The sequence below is a fragment of the Desmodus rotundus genome, chromosome 4 (assembly GCF_022682495.2).
Source record: "Desmodus rotundus isolate HL8 chromosome 4, HLdesRot8A.1, whole genome shotgun sequence".
Taxonomy (NCBI): domain Eukaryota; kingdom Metazoa; phylum Chordata; class Mammalia; order Chiroptera; family Phyllostomidae; genus Desmodus; species Desmodus rotundus.
In genome coordinates, this window is record NC_071390.1 from 42,653,086 (window position 1) to 42,670,574 (window position 17,489).

A 17,489-nucleotide genomic window follows, 5' to 3' on the forward strand; every position below is an offset into this window, starting at 1 on the left:
GTTTTTCTTCCATTCATGCATAATTTTCTCTATTGCTGTAACTCTGTCATAAAAACAGCCAAGCATGAGATTAAATATGGATTTTGAAATAAGAATGTCACTTGTTTAATTTGCTCTAAATACCTCACCTTTGATGCGCTTTACAACATAACTATGTTAATACCAATACTTCTGCTCTACCCCACTGAGTTAGGAAGCACACTGCTTTTGACTCTATCATGGTCACCCTCTTGCAGTTGAGTCCCAAATCCCCTGATGATAAAACATATGCTATCAAAAGCAGTGAATGGACAGAGTTTTAGTATTTTATACAACAGTAATTCAAGAAAATTAAGTCACCAGGTTACCCCAATCAACTCCAATCTTAAAAGTATCATCACAGTAAATAAAGTAACTGAAAAGCTAGTGTGTATGTGTGTGTGTGTTGAATATTTCTGAGCAAGCACAAGAGCTCAAATATACAGATGCTTATTTAAGTGTATTGCCACGAAGATAAGGGATTCTTTGTAAGTGTAACCATTTCTAATAATGTCTCCCTTCTATGCTTATTTTCTGAAAGAGTTTGCTCCTGCGTGAGTGGCAATGAGGATATTATAACTTCTCCCAATTATAAGATTATGTGGGGTTCACCTCTGTTCATTTACAGGAATCAAGAATTTTTATCCTCTAGAATTTTTCAAAACAAAGCAAAATTAATTAATTCAAACAATTCAACAAATATTTTCTAAATTTTGTTATATTTTTCCACTGTTTGGGACACTATGGAAAATCAAAGACTGCTTAAGAATAGCCCTTTACTTCAATGAACTTAAAATGAAAAATTCATATTTGGATATCTAAAATTATTTTATGGGGAGAATGAGATAAGCACCAAAACTGGGGTTTGAACAAAGCCTGTGAGGAACACAGCCAAAAGAGATTGATTCTAATGGGCATAATCATGAGAGAGAGGTAGTACTTATGGCTTCTTAGTAAGCAGGATTCAAACAGAGAAGCTTCAGGTGAAGAGAAGGCAGTGGGAAAAGATACAGAAGAGGAAAATAAAGGGTGTGCAGTATGACTGACACACAGAGTACCTGGAGGATCGATCCTATGACAAAAGGCTACAGGCTGCTTAAATGTTGAATACGGAAGTCTGAAATTACCAAACAACAAACGCAGTCTTATTTGGTAACTAACAGTCAGACAGTGGAACTTCTCCTCGTTCTGTTGCTGGCTGTGGCATGATTTCCTGGTGTTCGCAACTGTTAGTCTGTCAGCAGGAGGTAAAACGTGATGGAAAAGAAAGGCCAGTTAGGTTACTGAAATAATGATAAGATCCCAAAAGAAAGTTCAAATAGCCATCCAATCAGTGGGAAAAAGCTGTTTAACCTTATTAATTATTAAACCTAGGCATATTTATAACAGTACCATTTCACCCCTTTTACTAAGCCAAAATTTTAAACAATGACTGCGAGTTAAAATATATAGGGAGCATTTGTACATAATCAGTGAATAAATTGGTAAAAAAACACATTTGGAAATAAAATTTAAAATATACTTTTAAAGTCACATGAAACTTTTCATGTATTTTATTTATTAAGAAAAATATGTAGCCCTGGCCAGTGTGACTCAGTTGGTCGGAGCAAACTGAAAGTTCGTGGGTTCAATTCTGGGTCAGGACACATACTTAGGTTGCGGGTTAGGTCCCTGGTCAGGAAGTGTATGAGAGGCAACAGATTGATGTTTCTCTCTCTCTCTCCCCCCTTCCCTTCCTCTCTCTCTGAAATCAATAAGCATGTCCTTCGGTAATGATGAAAAATAAAAGAAAAATATCCAAATTTTGAAAATCATATATAAAAGGAGAGTTACTGAAGTATTATATGTGATTGAAAAATATTTAAAATATCCTAAATATCTAACAAAGAGATAACATAACAAAAATTATAACAAAAATGTGATGGTCTCTTGTGTAGTTATTAGAATTATATTCATAAAATCTATATAGTGACATGGAAACATATAAAAATAAAATAAAGTTGTATCTATAATAGGGTGGCAATTAAAATGTAAGTATATGTTCAGAAGAGAAGAATGCACACAAAATGAAAACAGTTGAAATACTAAACATTTTTCTCAATATTTCTAGAATTGTTAAAATGCGTGTGCTAATAACTGCTGAAATAAGACAGTGCCAGTCCGAATGAAAGGGAAAATTATAAAGGGAAACAGTAGAGTCAACCAGGAGTGGAATACTAGAAGTTGGAAGGGAGGAATGAAAGGAAGGATTGGACTTGGAGGCTGAGATCTGTTAGGATAGTCAGGGAAATAAACTAAGAACTTATATTCACTGCAATTAAAACAAGTTTAATTTTGTCTGTTAGGTTGGGTGCCAATAGACCTTGCCCAGGTGTTTGGAAATATGATGTATATTTCTGAAGAAAGAGAGATGCTCAGTCAGGACTCTTGGATGAGGTAGCTTGTATTTGAAGCCAAATGAGTAAAGAAAAAAAATCAAATTTCAGAGTTGGGAAGAAGAAGACAATTTTAGAAAGAACATAGAATAACACTTCCATGTAGAAGATGGGAAATTTAAAGGACCAGAAAAACATTCTGGGAATAAATAGGCCGTGTTAGAAACCCAGGTTAGTGCACTGTCACGGCAACTGGGAGAAAGCTTCCTGTGTGTGTGTGTGTGTGTGTGTGTGTGTTTCCCTGGAGAAAGCTATTATCCACATATTAAAGAGAAATGGAACAGAAGAATTTAAAAAAGAGATGATGGAACCTGATAGCAAAAGATCGCCTCCAAAAAGTAGTTCTACAGGCTGGTGAGACTAAACAGCAGATGATAAAGGGAAAAATATGGAAAAGTGGTGAATGAAAATTAAGCCTTCTAAAAGTAAATTTAGTAAAGCTGCAGGATACAAAATGTTACAAAAATAGGCATACTATTGCACACCAACCAAAAATAATTGGAAAATTGAAAACAAAATTTGCTAAGTGAAATTAAAGGAGATAAATATGTGGAGAAAAATATTATGTTCAAAAATAGGACTTCCTAATATTTTAGAATGTCAATTCCCCAATTCTAATCAAAATCTAAGTAGTCTTTTTATGGAAATTAACCAGTGGATTCTAATATTTTTATGGAGGAGGAAAGGATCTAGTAAAGGAAAATGCCAAATAAAGGAAAAAAGGTATGGAAAACTTTAGATGGTATCAAGATCAAGAATCCAAGTAATCTATAGTGACTATAGTGCAGGAGATAGAGAGCCAGGAAATATGGAGCTGCTGAAAGGGTTTCGTGAAAAGTAGAACAAGACCATACTCCATAAAAGTTTCCTTCATGGCTCTATGCTTCCCAAGGTCAAGAACTTTAGGGAATAAGCATCACACAATAGCAGTTCTCAACCCTGGCGGTCCAACAGACTTACCAGTAGACCTTCTACATGTACCCCCAGCTTATCATTATTTAATAGAATCTCTTTTGACTTAAGAGATCTATGATAATGCATGATTTTCTACCTTTCACACCTGGGAAAAGCCTAATAGTGTCAGACAATCTGATGATCCTCACCTTGGAAAGATTGAGTTAAGATTCATTATGGTTACAAAGTCATCAAAATCTATGAAGAGATTCAAAATCAATGTGTATTGATCCATACAGACCTATTGCTCTTCTTAGAAGGAGACCAAGGAAAAATCATATGTCATATGAATTACTAAACATGCTTGGGATTTTACATAACACAACAAGCAAGAAAGCCCATTAGGCTACAAGATTAGGATATTTGGGATTTATAATTTTTCCACAGATTGTGTAATGTTGGGCAAAATGATACTCCACATTTCATAATTCATGTGTAAGAAACTGGACTAGAAGGAATTGGACTAGATGGTGTCTAAAGTTTCTTTGAGCTATTATTCAATTTTTAAGCCTCAGGGTCTACATTAGTTTTCTGTTGCCACTGTAACAAATTACCCCAAACTTAGTGGCTTAAAATAACAAAAATATACTATCTTACAATTCTGGATGTCAGAAGTTCAAAATCAGCTTTGCTGAACTAAGATGAAGTGCTGGCAAGGAAATGCTCCCTCCAGAGGCTCTGAGGGAAAATCTATTTACTTCCCCTTTCCATCTTTTAAAGGCCCCCTGCATTCCTTGGCTCACAGCCCCTTCCTCTTTCTTCAAAGCCAGCAGTGCTGCATCTTCGAGTCTGTCTCCTCTCTCACTGCTTCAGTCCTCTCACTGTGTTCTCGGAGAGCCTGACTTTCCTGTTGCTACCCCTCTGCCCCCCTCTTACAAGGATCTTTGCATTTACATCTTTGAGCCCACCTAGATAACTCAGTATAGTCTCTCTATCTAAGACTCAATCACATTTGTAAGTCTCTTTTGTACTATAAGGCAGTTACAGGTACAGTGATGAGGATTTGGATATCTGTGGGTGGGAGCCATTGTTCAGCTTCCCACAAAATCACAGGGATATAGCCTTTAAACTGATTATGTGTCTGAGTTATTGCTCTGAAATAATTTTCTTAATTTTGAAAGAAACATAATGAAACAAACCATATATCCAAGTGGGTTGTAACTAGCAAAGAAGTCACCTTGGAAAAATAGAAAATTAGTTTGTTGATTTTGCCATTGCTCAAATTTGGGTAAATTAGTTATTTGGAAATGCTTTCAGGGCCTACTACACATTCTTTTAGATGTAATCAATGTTTCTTTAAATATATGGAATGGACTTATGCAGAAGTTTTTATAACCAGTATTAATGAATAAAGGAAGGTATTTTATATTTTTGAAATACAAAGTATGAAATAATAAGAAATATCTCTAATATTACCCATTAATTGTCACTGAAGGTATTTACCAAAAACAAGTTTCAAAAATGTTCTGAGTAATGACAACATCACGGGGATTAGTATCTAGAAGTTTATTGTGACAAATTGTAGAAAACCAGATTTTTGTGCTAATTAATCCTGGTATATTTCTGCTTTAAAAGTATTTGGTTAGTTTATATTTTTATTTATTGATTTGAGAGAGAAGAGGAGAGAGAGAGAAGCTTTGACTTGTTGTTCCACTTATTCATGCATTCATTGGTTCATTCTTTTATATGTCCTGACTAGGGATTGAACCTGCAATGCTGGCATATTGCAACGCTCTAATTAACTGAGCTGACTGCCAAGGAGTTAGTTTATGTTTTGTAAACACTGAAATATATATCCCCTGCAAACTAAAAAAAAAAAAAGTTAATAAAGGCCATATATCAATCCTCTTACCTCTTCATATATAATTTTTTAAAAAATGGTTTTTTTGCTCACAAGTGCAATGCTCAAGAAGATAAAGTCATAGAGTACTAATCTTGCAAAAATTCTGAGTTTTCTATATGAGTATAATAATATATGCAAGTTTTATTAAGAGGATGAGAATGTATTTTGCATTTTGCTATTTGCAATATTACTGAGAAAAGTTCGGTTTCTGACAGTTTTTAACCCTGTGAGAAGGATAATTTTTGAATCTATCATGCAGGTTAAAATACTCTCTAAAGTACAATATGATAGAGAATAAAAACAACAAAAAGGTATTACTTTTAGTTGCACTTTGAAAATCCAGACAAGTCATAATGTCTGTTAACAGATGTTCTTAACTTTCACTCAAATACCAATGACCATCTGGAAATCCAGATTCAAGAAGAATTTTATGAGGATAAATGAATTAATAACTTTTGGAACATGTCATAAATATACATTGCTACCAATAGAGCTAATGCACTGTATTAAGTGCTATTTAGAACAAAATGCACACACACACAAAAAAAATAAAAAATGTCATATTAGTAGTATGGAAAATAAATAAATTGTCCTAAAGCCAACTAACAGGAAAAACATTCAAGAAAATGTTGCTATTATAAACTGCTTAAATATCAGCCAAGGTTACCTCTCAAGAACAGTCTTCTGAAAATTCGTGTTCAAGGGAAAGGAGCTGAGAGCTTGAAAGGAAACCAATCTCTCTCCATAAATTTTCTTTCTTTCACTTTGAGTAACAAGAAAAATTTGTATATTAAGGCCCACCATTAATTTTCACCTAAAACTGTATCTCTCAGGTCCTTAATCATTCAAATGTTTGATTGAAAAATGGAGAGATCTATGAAAAAATAAAACATTACTCATGTTTTACTGACTAAAAAAACATTCAGAAACCTGAAATCGAAAAAGCTTCTTCACCTTCATTCTGAGAGGTTGTAATTTAAAGATCATGTTAAAATAGTAACCCTGTAGATCAGGACTGTAACTTCTGATGGAGTTAATTCTGGGTTCTCAAAAAAACAAATGATGATGAAAATTCTTTTACCTAAATCACAAATAATTTCAAAAGACTCAGCTAAATTGAAAACTACCTGAGAGCGGAGATTTTTGCCTTCCATTTCTTTTATACCCTTATAGTACCTCCAAATCCTGCTGATAGAGTAAGAGCTCTAGTGAAAGAAGGAGCAAAAGGGAAGGAAAGGAAGAAAAAAGAGGAAAGAAGGATAGGAGGGGGACAAGGAAGGACAAGCTGAATGAGTCAACCAGATCCTTTTCATTCCCTGCCAGGAAGTCACTGAAAGTTTTACATCTGACATTTAACTGACATTCATTTGAAATTGGTGTTTCTGAATTATTTTAATGACTCACTTAGAAAATATCAAATAAAGATATTTTTGTCAATGAAAGTGATTGTCTCTTGCTGTTTTAGGACATTTTCATGCAATTGTTCATAGAGATTCCTCTCAGAGTTTGCTTAGAAAATGTTAATAACAAGTCCATTAGAGTACACAGAGAGTATACATTTTTTCAAAAACTTTAAAATTCACACTGATATTTATTTTTTGCTTGAGTGATAAGCTCTTAGATGAATATCATAATGATGGAGAGGAGGATGGCTATAACTCTATATTTGGATAGCACTTCGTGATTTATAAAGCCTTCACCTAAGTTTTCCCCCCTCACCCCCATAATCATTCTGCGAAGCAAGTTAAGCAGTTGGCATTAACTGTATTTCATGGATGAAAACGACAAACTCAAGTTTAGACTATGGCAGAGCCAGGATTCATTCTCTTCTGATACTAAACATTTTACTTTCCCCTAATCAGAGTGTTTGCTGCAATGCGATGGAAAATTTCATCTGGAGCTCAGTCATTTCACTAGACTTTTCTGCCCTCTAAAAAAAAAAAAAAAAAAAATCAAACATCATAGCACAGGCAGAGAAGTTAAAAGTGATCTTCACAGCAACAATCTCACTGATTGACCTGAAAGTTAGAAAATAGATGCAGGAACCAGGTGTTGCCAACAACTTGCATGATCCCATTGTATTTGATTGATGTTCTCTACCTGACTAAAACTTAGAATTTGCCAGTCATTCTTTACTCTAAAAAATAGAGCAAGTAGCACTTGGGAATGGCCAGCATTTGGGGAACTAGGATGGAAAGACTCCAGTCAAGAAGCCGGGAAAATTATAGAATGTAGTTATTTCAAACAGCATGTGCAATGGTACAGAATTTGCCAGCTCAAGAAATAAGTCAGAGATAACTTATACAACAAGATATTTCTGTGTTTTTACACTTTTTCATGTTTCTTTCCCTTTAGTATTTGCCAAACCGTATTAGGATATTCAAAAATCTAGAAGAAGTTTGATCTTCTAAGAGAAATGGAAGCAAGCTATTGAAGTAATATCAATGTTTTCAAGGTTTCTTCCCAAATATTCTACAACAAATAATTTGATTAGGAAGAAGAGAAGTCCCTGGGAAGACAGTTAACCATTTGGTATAAAAATATTAAAATTGAAGAGTCATTTTAACATCTGGGTGCAAGCCTAAGGCAAAACTCAACTTTTCATTCTGCCACACACTAAGAAATCAGGTAAAGTGCTCCAAAATCATGGCAATCATATTACAATTCAGTTACCCAGAACTCTCTGTTAAGTGTTCTTACTGTGCATTCCATTGATAACATCAGACTAGTCCAGTTACTGTGAGTTCAAAAGGTATACTTTGTCTATCACTGATCTTCCCTAACATCTCCCTACTGTTCAGCTTAATCACATCTTTTAGTAGTTTATAACTTCTATCCAGGCTGTTACTCCATTAGCTAAATATTAACAGCTATTTGAAAAAGTTCACTGCCCGGGCTGGTGCAGCTCAGTTGGTTGGAGCATCCTCCTGTAACTGAAAGGTTGTGGGTTCGATTCCGGGTCAGGACACATGCCTAGGTTGTGGGTTTGTTCCCAGTCCAGGCACAGGCAGGACACTTGTGACCCCTGGTGGGGTCCCTCGTCAGGACACTTGTGACGAGGGGATGTGGCCCCTCGTCAGGACACTTGTGACCCCTGGTCCAGACATACACAGTCCCCAGTCTGGGCACATGCTGGAGACAACCGATCGATGCTACTCTCTCCCATCATGTTTCTCTCTCTCCCTTCTCTTATCCCTTCCTCTCTCTCTAAAAGCAATGAAAAAAAAAAAAAAGTCTTCTGGTGAGGAGGAAAAAGAAGTTTACTTATGCCCTGGATTATTCTTAAATTTTTAGTTGAAGTAGTAGCTTTCAATTAAGCAACTGATGCAGATCCATTTGGAGGTTGTTACATAGACAAGCAAATATGGTCACAGATAGTTTGCAGGTAATTCAGAAGAGGTTGACTCAAGTTAGAAAGACCTATAAAGAGAGGTTAAAGCATTGAATGTTTGGTCCTGGTTAAGAGGTGGTTTATTTACTGTTTTAGGAAGAGTGGTGTTCCTCAGGTCTTCGACTACTCTGAGTAAAGCATGTGCACGCTCAAACCTGATTGAACTATGGAACTAAAGATTTTGAATGTTATAAATGAGTTCTAACATTGAATTATTTAACAGTTGTGTAGGTTACTACACAGAATTTTGAGATTTTTTTTTCTGGTAGCTGTTAAAAATAACTTCACTTTTTTTAAAAGACAAGTGTGGCTCTAGGTAAATATGCATAAAAAGAGCTAGATATTCTCACAAATTCGCTCTTAAATCTCTCACTCTATATGAAAAATCAATCTATATCCGAGATGTTCAATAGGGTAGCAACTAACCTCATGTGACTATTTTAACTTTACATTAGCAATAAAAATTCAGTCCCTCAGCTGCACTAAAAACCATGCTCAGTGGCCACGTGTGGCTAGTGGGTCTCACACTGGACCACACAGGTACAGAATATCGCCTGTCATGACTGAGAGTCATGTTAGACCACACTGACTACACCTGCGCATTCCAAATGCCCCATAGGTGCTTTGTTATGACATTGATGCCCTTTATTTCAAGCATTCTGATGGGAGACTATTTTGAAAAAGAAAAATAACCTTGCAATAGCCATATCAAAGGTATATTTTAATCATCAAAAAAATCTGTTTTCAATGTGTAACTAAATTAGTAACAACAAATAATCTTGTCCTGAAATACCAGTCGGATGATTTGCAAGAGAAATCAGACATTCATGTGCTATATTTTTATACTTGGCAGCTTCACTTTAACTTTAAAGCATTCTGCTATACAGAATGGTGCTGTGTTAAAGTTTAAGGTTAAGAAACATCTAAGGTAGCATTTGAAAGTACTCATCCATCTGTTATCATTTACCTTGTATACTTTTCAAAAAAGATTTTATTTATTTAGCTTTAGAGAGAGGGAAAGGGAGGGTGAGAGAGAGGGAGAGAAACATCAATGTGAGAGAGAGACATCTACCGGCTGCCTCTCCTTCAGGCCCCAACCGGGGACCAGACCTGAACTCCAGCATGTTCCCTGACTGGGCATCAAAACAGTGACCCTTTGGTTTCCCAACCAACTGGACCACATTGGTCAGGGATACTGCATATACTGTTGAAGTACTTTTAAAATGCCCCTCAGGTAAAAATTAGTTAAATAGCTCAAAATTTAGGGTCATTTGTGAATAAAGGAAATAAACTTAAACCATTATCCACACACATATAAGGAAATTTACATATATAAATTAGTACTAAAGTGTCAAAAACAAAAGAGCGTAAGTAAATAATGTTGCATTTTTAAAGAAATAGAATATATTCATTTATAGCCATTATTTCTTCATAAAGAAAATGAAACTCAAACAAAAGAGGGAATTAATTTAATCCAGGATATCAATAAAATTGGTAATTCAATCTCACCTGACCTCGGAACACACATTTTATACCATTCACTTGGCTTCTATTTTCTCATCTTTTTAAAGGGGAGTTCACACTAGATGACTTCTAAAGTGATATTTAATTATGAAATTCTCATTCCAGGTATAAATAAAGCCCAATGATTTATATAAATTGGTATGTATTAATATATAACTTGGCTAAGTTCTTTTCTAGTAAAAGAATAGCTGAGCATTCGAATGAAGTGGAAATTCACAGATTGAAAAGTTTTCAATAACAAAAGGGAATAAAAAGCAAGAAATAAGGTGGTCTGCAGAAGATGACAGAAAAAAATCAATATCAGATCTAAGAATATAATTCCTCATCTTCATTCCAGAGTACATTATCCCTTTCTACTGTACATTGTGCTTATTTAAAATGTATTGAATTAACTTCAAACCTGAGTACTTTTTGAAGATTTTGAAGCAAATGTATCATTTCACTGATAGCTTAAAAAGGCAATACTGCTAAGTAAAGGCACTAAAAGGCTGCCAAGTACTACTGAGGACCTTTCAGAGGAAATAATGCAACAGTACTTTTACAGAAGTTAAATAATTGGAACGTAAACACTGTTCAAAGTGGTAACTACTGTCAAAAACAGCACTTTGAGAAGACTAAGACCTTAGTTGCTGGTCAAAACTAATGTAATTCTGTGTTAGAGACCTAAGAAACGAGTATGAATTGTTCTTAGCATCCTACCACAATGTCACAAGACTGTAACATCACGAAAAGGGATGGACAGATCAGTAATAATATTGAGCAATCCTCATCGACCTGGCAGGAAATATACCAAGCAATTTTTCATCCTTACCCCATGTAATAATGCCATTTTAATTCCAGTCTTTATTAATGATAACAATTACTTTAGCAATTACTTTTTAATCATGAAATTCTATGATTCTGAGTAGTAATAAGAGCCTATGGTTTATAGAAAACAGTTCACAGCAATACATAATTTGTCTAAGTTCTTTTCCAATAAAATGAGGTAGGCCATGTACTTTCCATATATTAGCTCATAAAATTCTCACTATTTCTCCCATGAGGACTGTCTGTGTTTATATGTGAAGGAAATGAAGCCTAGAAAAAATGCATAATTTTCCCGCAGACACCCAGCTAGCAAGTGGTTGCATCCAACACTTAAGTCTCATTTCTGTGACTAAGAACTGGCATTGCTACACATGGGACTAGGTTGCTTCTCTCTCTGGGTTAATGAACAATGGTGTGCTGGTACCTAAGCAGAGGTTGCTGACATATAGAAACTATTCTTAAAAATCAAGTATGGAAAATGCATTACTTACTTGGTAGCTCTAATAAATCATGGTTGATAACATTCATTTCTGAAATATTAGTTCAACTGATAAAATTTAAGAGAAGAAAAAGGAATATGTGTGTGATTTGTGGAGGTTCTGCTATATAGGTGATAGGAATATATCATGAATGATGCAAAAATAGTACCTACAGATGACTCTTTGCCTGTGTGCTCGGCATACTGCCAGATATTAGGCACCATATAAATGCTACTGAGCTCTATCCACAGTTCTATTTTTACACTATAAAATTCAAAACTATTTAGTAAAAACATATTCAAATTACATCCTTACCATACTTAAGTTTTCTGGTTTTATTATACCATACTCAATGTAAAAGAAGTCAAACACAGAATGAAATCACTTAGATGTATAACAGAAATAATTTTTTCATGGTCCCAGTTCAGTTAACTCCCCTGTCAGGGCAGCCTGAGTCACGGGCGTTCGTGTTCTGGCATGTACGCTTTCAGCTGCGTGTGGGAAAAGTGACGACCCTAGTACTCCAGAATGACACCTGCTATTTAATTCTCAACACACTGAAGAATTTTAAATTATTCAGAACAGTGGGCTTTTGAATTAAAGCACCTTAACTTTTATTTGGATCATTTCGTAGTATTCCCATCTGTGCATAAAGCAACAAGGACAATAACTGACTTTCCCATGAGGTTTCTAGAAACTCACAATTTTCAAAAGAAGTATTTTAACAAAAATAAATGAAAGAATTTAGATCGATTTTAATTTGAGAGATTATTCTTTTATAGACACACTTTTTAAGTCCTCTTGATGCTGAGGCTGTTACACTGTTAGACCAAAGCCACACCAGTGCTTTTTAATCATCCAACTAGTACATCCTTCACCATGAAAGTCAAATTCAGGGCAACCGAGATCACTTTTTTACCCACAATGAAGTTTATTCTATGCAATCATTTGCTGGGCAATCACTTATTTACTCATTTAATAAGCATAAATCGAGTGCCTATTTTGTACTTATATTATACTCTAAATGATGGTGTTACAACATCCAATGATAGGTAAATCCAAGTTGACGTCAAGGAGCTGGTATTTCTTCTTCTTATTCTTGCATGTTGGCTGAGGGTCTATCACACATCCTAGCATCCTGTGCCTGTGCCCTTTAGTGTCCTATGCCCTCACATAACGGTCCCTGGATGCAGGCTTCTTTCCAGTCCCTCTCCCGCCACTAACGTCACACAACTCAGACCTTTACGAATAACCCACAGTTACGTTATTGTAATTGTCATGTGTTTTGTTTTCTCCACACCCAATCTTTCTCTAAAGCACATATTAACATCACCACCAACCCCCTGCCCAGATACAATAACTGGCTCCCTAGTGACTGTATAATAAGGTTAAAATTCCTTCACATACTTTTGCTATTGTTTAAAATCTGATCCCCAACCTACCAGACCCATTTTGCTTCCCATTATTTGTTTCACAGGCATTGCAGTCTGATAAAACAAGTCTTTGTGCAGTTACCTGCTCACTGTTTGATGATGCTGATGACGTATCTCTTGGCATGCTTACAGCCTGAAAGACGCCCTCCACGCCTGCACTAGGAAACTTTGGAAGGTGCAGTTCAGGTGTCACCTGTTTCAGGAAGCACTCACTGAGTCCACCACTTAGAAGTGCTCTCTCCATCATCTGTTACTGATAACTCCTTGGGCATGTCATCTGATGCTCACCTGTATTAGCTGATCTGTGCATATTCCCCTCCTCGAGTGCCGTATCACTGAGAGCAGGAGCAATTGCCTTAGCCATATATATATAGACAGATGGACAGGGCACAGTACTCTGCACATAAACTATCTGTTATTGTCTGAACAAGCAAAACTATGACTAAAAAATCTTTAGGCCATGAGTGTCTAGATTGATCAAAAACATAGGTGTAACTTTATTATATTTGCTTTTGTAAAAATATATGGAGAATGGCATGGAAGGAAGAAAACCAGGAGCTAAAGAGTGTGTAATGAGACTATATTCACATGCTTTTGTTAAGGTTAGGTCCTTTTGAAGTTTTTTTATTGCTGCTGGCGTTGACATCAGTATTTTTCAATTTTTTTTCTTTAATTTGGAAGTTAGAGGTCAGAGAGAAAGTAAAGAATTTGAGGAAATGTTACTTGTTTTCTAGTGTGAATCAGTATACTCCAACTGGAAGTGGTTTTTGACATGCAATTTCTAAATTCCAATCAGAAACTTTGACAGGAGAAGCAGCTCTGTGAGGAAAAAGCCCGAAATATGCCATCAAATCACCTTTCCTAGTACTCAAAATTCAATCTTTCCATCAAATTAAGCTACAGACCTGAGGTACATCGGCTGAGTATATCACAAAAAGGCTTTCACTGTACTGAGCTTTAATTTTATTCTTTCAACTTCTGTCAAAGTTTGTTTGAGAAAAAAATCCACAGTTGAAGCATCATCTGCATTTTACAAAGAAATGCTTCATTAAATTATTTTACATTCCCCATTTAATTCCAACATTATAATTTCTTTAAAAGTTTGCTCTCCTTTCTGAAAACTAGAACTAGGCAACTTCTCTTGCTTCTTCTTCTTTTATTATTATTTTGTTTGTTTTGTTTCTTTGTTGGGTTGGCTTTTTCTCTCTTTTTTGGCTAAAAGAAAGCACAAAGAAAACTCTGATACTGAATTACAGCAATTAAGGTAACACCTCTGGCTGTTGCATTTGCTTCCTCCTCCTCTTTATCTTACTTCTATTTTATTAACCTTATTAGAAATATTCTGCACTTTAAATTTCTACCAATCATTATTTTTAAGATCATACTCTCGAAGAATGAATATAGGGAATTTACTCCATTTATTCATTCATTCAACAATATTTATTATCTGTTTATGGAGATACGGCAGTGAGCACTAACAGACAAACATTTCCTCATGATGCTTATAAGTCTAGCTGTGGGAAACAGATACCAAATAGGATAAAAGCAAGATGTATAGAATATTGGATGGCAAATTGTGGTATGGTCAAAAATAATAAAGCAGAAAAGAGGGGAAGGGATGCAATTTTAAATAGGAGGAGTTGACATTTGATTAAAGATCAAAAGAGGTGAGCCACACAGCTGTCTGAAAGATCCCCAGGGCAGGAGACCAAGTTTTCAAGTTCAAAGGCCTCAAGGACTTGGGTGCTCAAGGGCCACTGGCAGACGCACCAGGTGGTCGCACTGGAGCACAGTGAGGAAGAAAAAGAGAGAATTAGGTGAGGAATGTGGAGGCTATTGTGAGGACTTTGGACTTGACTCATCAAACAAATTAAGAGAGATGTCACTCATTTTGATTGATAGTAATAGGCGGTTTTTAAATGATACTTATTTGAAAGTAATGTATTTCTCAACAAGTATTACCAAAATTGGTACTTTACATTTATGACATTCTGTTTCTTCACTAATTCACTTACTCAACAAAAACTATATTAAGCACCTACTAGGTGCCAGTAGTGGTAATATGAAACAAAAAAATATATATGGTTCATAAACTTGAATAAATGTCTGTCAAATTATCTGTATTAAAATATCTCTTCTTTATCTCTTAGGTAAAGAAAACCATGTAAGATGTTTGTGGAAAGGGTGATAATCATTTTTAAATTTCAGATAGGTTAATATGTAAAAGATATTCGAATGAAGCATAAACAAATACAGAAAGTTGAATTAGAAAGCTGTAAAAAAAAAGAGAGAATAAAACCTGAATTAAGATACCAACAGAGGATGGGGAAGCGAGAGGTACAGCCATTTTTAGAATGGAGAATCGTAGGACTTTATGACTAAATAGGTGTGGGCAGTGTGAGGGCGCGACGAGTCCAGAATAACACCCAGCTTCCTAACTTGCACACCGGCATGGTGGTGGTTAGAGTTAGAGAGTTCAGTTTAGGACAACTAGAGACACATTGGTAAGCCTTCGTTTGCTGGTAGTTGATGGCATGGAAATAACTGAGCTAATCCAGAGAGAGAATGCTCAGTTAAAAGAACATCAAGGACAGAACCCCAGAAATACCAACACTTGAATAGTGGGCAGAGAGAAAAAGAGCGGCACGCAAAAGAGGCCTGAAGTGAATAAACAGAGAAGGTTTTTACAGAAGCCATGAGATAGGAGAGGTTTTATGTTTGACCATATTGTAGCCTGTATTTTCCCACAGTAGCAAATTCAATGTGATTATTCATTTAGTTTTAACAGCATTGTTTATATGAAGCATTTCCTATCAAGGGTACCCAGTTACTCAATTTATAATGATTACCAGAGATTAAACAGGTAGGTCCTCCTGGGTTTAAAATATGGTATACATATATTTTTCATTGCTGTTTATTTGCCATCCTAAAAATATATATACACTTCTGAAGTTAAAATACATTGTAAAGTTATTTCTTTCAGTCTTTCAAACATAGTCATTTCAATGTGCTTTGTAACATTTCGTTTATTAAAAGAAGTTACTTCCATGGCTGGTGTGGCTCAGTGGATTGAGTGCCAGCCTGTGAACCAAGGGGTCACCAGTTTGATTCCCAGTCAGGGAACAGCCCTGGGTTGTGGCCCAGGTCCCCAGTAGGGGGCACACGAGGGGCAATCACACATTGATGTTTCTCTCCCTTTTTTCTCCCTCCTTTCCCCTCTCTCTAAAAATAAATAAATAAAATCTTTAAAAAAAGAATTTACTACATAACAATTAATATCATTTCCTATGGAGAGAAGCAATAAGCGCTACAAAGAGAAGGAAACATGTGTCACAAAAAGATGAGAACATGCGCAGAAAATCCCAGGCTACAGTGTGAGCTGTGACAATCATGACTCATCTATAAGAATAAGATTAATGAACATCCTGATATCATAGGGATTTATATGGATTATAAAACTAATAGAAGCCCGAAGCTTTGAAAAACTTTAAATCTCTATAAATATCAAGTAGTATGTGCTATAATATCTTTCACCCAGGTATTTGTCAACCTAAAAGAGCTTACAAAATTTCCCTGTAACTTCTAAGGTGAGGAAAACTTGGCAAGGGTTATTACCAGGTCATTGAAAGAGCTGGGATTTCTATTTCAAATACGTACTTAAAAAACTTCTCTCTTTATATTATCTGATACTTAAAGACTTTAAAAGTAAATGCACAAAATGAAAATATCAATATATATCTTCATATTATGCTTGAATAATACATAGGAATTTAGTTAATAGAAACACATTACCTACAATAGTCCAGATAACAGCATAACTCTGAAACATTTTTTGAGTCACAATAGATATTAATTTTTCAGACATGAAAATTTGAATCTGAAGTGTAGAAAATTCTGAGTAATAAAGATTTAAGAGGTTGCCGTGTCAGCACATAAGTTTTCCTTTATTTTTACAGCATTTCTACCTGTCCTTTGCTCTACAATAACATGTGAATAAATGCCTCACAGTGAGATTATTATGAAACTATAAGCTATACTATTACCATACTGAACATTATAAGCCGAATTACAACTTTACAAATTACAACTAGAGGAAAATTGCAGGTTATAACAAGTGTAGCAAATGCAGCTGTTAGAAGTCCTGCATATTATACCTTATAAAATTATATTTTCAGTTAACATAAATGCTGAAACAGGTTATTCACTCTAAGAAGGGTTTTTTGTTGTTGGTTTTTTTTTTTTTTTTTTTTTTTTGGAGACAAACATTTCCCTGTGTATCAGATAGAGCCTGGTATTAGAAAAGCCTGCTTTTACAAGTGTATTTGAATGTTCAGAACTGCAAATGAAATGTATGGTTCTACTTAATTAATCTAAGGATATAATAACTAAATAATTATGCCTCTATTTACCCAAAGGTTATGCATAAGACTTACTAGAAGACTTTTTGACACATAATACCTGTTGTATTTTAAAAAATAATTATTAAATAATTAGCGAAGAATCACGAGAGAGATAACATCTAGACGTTAGAAATAAAAATTAGTAAAGGGACCAGAAAAGTTAAAAATCATGCTAGAACACTGGTAGCCATGTAACTAGTTAAAT

The 17,489-nt window shown here is 35.1% G+C and overlaps 2 protein-coding genes across 2 annotated transcripts in view; one reads left to right on the forward strand and one right to left on the reverse strand.

The window, feature by feature from the left end:
• Window positions 1-17,489, reverse strand: part of CTNNA3 (catenin alpha 3) — a 1,492,024-nt gene that overhangs the window by 957,458 nt on the left and 517,077 nt on the right. The gene's annotated exons all lie outside the window — the stretch shown is intronic.
• LRRTM3 (leucine rich repeat transmembrane neuronal 3) overlaps window positions 1-17,489 on the forward strand; it is a 166,672-nt gene that overhangs the window by 88,355 nt on the left and 60,828 nt on the right. The window lies entirely within an intron of this gene.